Raw genomic sequence first — 2,500 nt, 5'->3', positions numbered from 1 at the left:
AACATCTTTGCAGGCAACGCGCCCTAGGAAAAGAGAAGCCGACTGAAAAGCAGCTTCGCTTTCAGGCACGGGCAACCATCTTACCTTCTTCCTTAGCCGACTCCTGGACAACGGGCTCCGGCCCAGCTTGCTCTTTCTTTCACCCCCGGGATGGTTTCTTAGCCCTGCGCAGACCCTGCGCCCAGTCCTTTTGAAAGAGGGCGGCTGCGGCCTGTGACTGGTTGCTGAACCACACCTGTGGGTATAAGGGCTGTCCCTAGCCCTTGCACTGCTCCTGCTGGAATATGAAGTTCCCTTAAGAGAAGGCAAAAAGTGAAGAAAAAGGCCTAGCGTGGAGTAGTGCAAAGAGCTGACGGCAGCCAGGCTGCAAACTAGAAGAGGAGTAAGTGAGAGGCCTGTCTCTGCCTACGGCCACACCACCCTGAACACGCCCGATCTCGTCTGATCTTGGAAGCTAAGCAGGGTCGGCCTGGTTAGTACTTGGATTGGAGACCACCTCAGAATGCCAGGTGCTGTAGGCTTTTGCTTTTCCTCACTTCCACCAGCAGGGGGTCACTCTCCTCTAAGCCATTTTTACATTCACTTTTTACACTGCACACTTGCTTCTTTTACATTCGCTTTCTCTCTTGCACTCTTTAGTCCTTGCAAAATCCTAGTATTCTCATTCGTATCGCTTTCACTCTTACCAGCTGCAGCCGCGGCCGCAGCGGGCGTGCTGGCCACCAGCGTTGTGGCTTTTTACTTTTAATAATAGCAGGCTTCATTTCCATAGCATCTGGGCCTCCCGCCGGGCTGGAGGCCATAGCTAGTAACCTGCAGACCAATTTACAGGGCAACACAGGCTGAACATCTTTGCAGGCAACGCGCCCTAGGAAAAGAGAAGCCGACTAAAAAGCAGCTTCGCTTCCAGGCACGGGCAACCATCTCACCTTCTTCCTTAGCCGACTCCTGGACAACGGGCTCCGGCCCAGCTTGCTCTTTCTTTCACCCCCGGGATGGTTTCTTAGCCCTGCGTAGACCCTGCGCCCAGCCCTTTTGAAAGAGGGCGGCTGCGGCCTGTGACTGGTTGCTGAACCACACCTGTGGGTATAAGGGCCGCCCCCAGCCCTTGCACTGCTCCTGCTGGAATATGAAGTTCCCTTAAGAGAAGGCAAAAAGTGAAGAAAAAGGCCTAGCGTGGAGTAGTGCAAAGAGCTGCCGGCAGCCAGGCTGCAAAGTAGAAGAGGAGTAAGTGAGAAGCTTGTCTCTGCCTACGGCCACACCACCCTGAACACGCCCGATCTCGTCTGATCTTGGAAGCTAAGAAGGGTCGGGCCTGGTTAGTACTTGGATGGGAGACCGCCTGGGAATACCAGGTGCTTTAGGCTTTTGCTTTTCCTCACTTCCACCAGCAGGGGGTCACTCTCCTCTATGCCATTTTTACATTCACTTTTTACACTGCACACTTGCTTCTTTTACATTCGCTTTCTCTCTTGCACTCTTTAGTCCTTGCAAAATCCTAGTATTCTCATTCGTACCGCTATCACTCTTAGCAGCTGCAGCCGCAGCGGGCATGGTGGCCACCAGCGTTGTGGCTTTTTACTTTTAATAATAGCAGGCTTCATTTCCATAGCATCTGGGCCTCCCGCCGGGCTGGAGGCCATAGCTAGTAACCTGCAGACCAATTTACAGGGCAACACAGGCTGAACATCTTTGCAGGCAACGCGCCCTAGGAAAAGAGAAGCCGACTGAAAAGCAGCTTCGCTTCCAGGCACGGGCAACCATCTCACCTTCTTCCTCAGCCGACTCCTGGACAACGGGCTCCGGCCCAGCTTGCTCTTTCTTTCACCCCCGGGATGGTTTCTTAGCCCTGCGCAGACCCTGCGCCCAGCCCTTTTGAAAGAGGGCGGCTGCGGCCTGTGACTGGTTGCTGAACCACACCTGTGGGTATAAGGGCCGCCCCCAGCCCTTGCACTGCTCCTGCTGGAATATGAAGTTCCCTTAAGAGAAGGCAAAAAGTGAAGAAAAAGGCTTAGCGTGGAGTAGTGCAAAGAGCTGCCGGCAGCCAGGCTGCAAAGTAGAAGAGGAGTAAGTGAGAGGCCTGTCTCTGCCTACGGCCACACCACCCTGAACATACCCGATCTCGTCTGATCTCGGAAGCTAAGCAGGGTCGGGCCTGGTTAGTACTTGGATGGGAGACCGCCTGGGAATACCAGGTGCTGTAGGCTTTTGCTTTTCCTCACTTCCACCAGCAGGGGGTCACTCTCCTCTATGCCATTTTTACATTCACTTTTTACACTGCACACTTGCTTCTTTTACATTCGCTTTCTCTCTTGCACTCTTTAGTCCTTGCAAAATCCTAGTATTCTCATTCGTATCGCTATCACTCTTAGCAGCTGCAGCTGCAGCCGCAGCGGGCTTGGTGGCCACCAGCGTTGTGGCTTTTTACTTTTAATAATAGCAGGCTTCATTTCCATAGCATCTGGGCCTCCCGCCGGGCTGGAGGCCATAGCTAGTAACC

The 2,500-nt window shown here is 53.5% G+C and overlaps 2 non-coding genes and 1 pseudogene across 2 annotated transcripts; all 3 read left to right on the top strand.

Moving 5' to 3' along the window:
* The first annotated feature begins 403 nt into the window (after positions 1–403).
* Positions 404–521, top strand: LOC142201513 (5S ribosomal RNA; annotated as a pseudogene).
* Positions 522–1,248: 727 nt separating this feature from the next.
* Positions 1,249–1,367, top strand: LOC142202143 (5S ribosomal RNA). The gene has a single exon (XR_012716018.1). It is a non-coding gene; the product is annotated as a 5S ribosomal RNA (ribosomal RNA).
* Positions 1,368–2,088: 721 nt separating this feature from the next.
* On the top strand, positions 2,089–2,207 carry LOC142202148 (5S ribosomal RNA). The gene has a single exon (XR_012716022.1). It is a non-coding gene; the product is annotated as a 5S ribosomal RNA (ribosomal RNA).
* The last annotated feature ends 293 nt before the right edge of the window (positions 2,208–2,500 follow it).

The sequence above is a fragment of the Leptodactylus fuscus genome, chromosome 4 (assembly GCF_031893055.1).
Source record: "Leptodactylus fuscus isolate aLepFus1 chromosome 4, aLepFus1.hap2, whole genome shotgun sequence".
Classification (NCBI taxonomy): domain Eukaryota; kingdom Metazoa; phylum Chordata; class Amphibia; order Anura; family Leptodactylidae; genus Leptodactylus; species Leptodactylus fuscus.
This window is presented reverse-complemented; position numbering and strand designations above follow the sequence as displayed.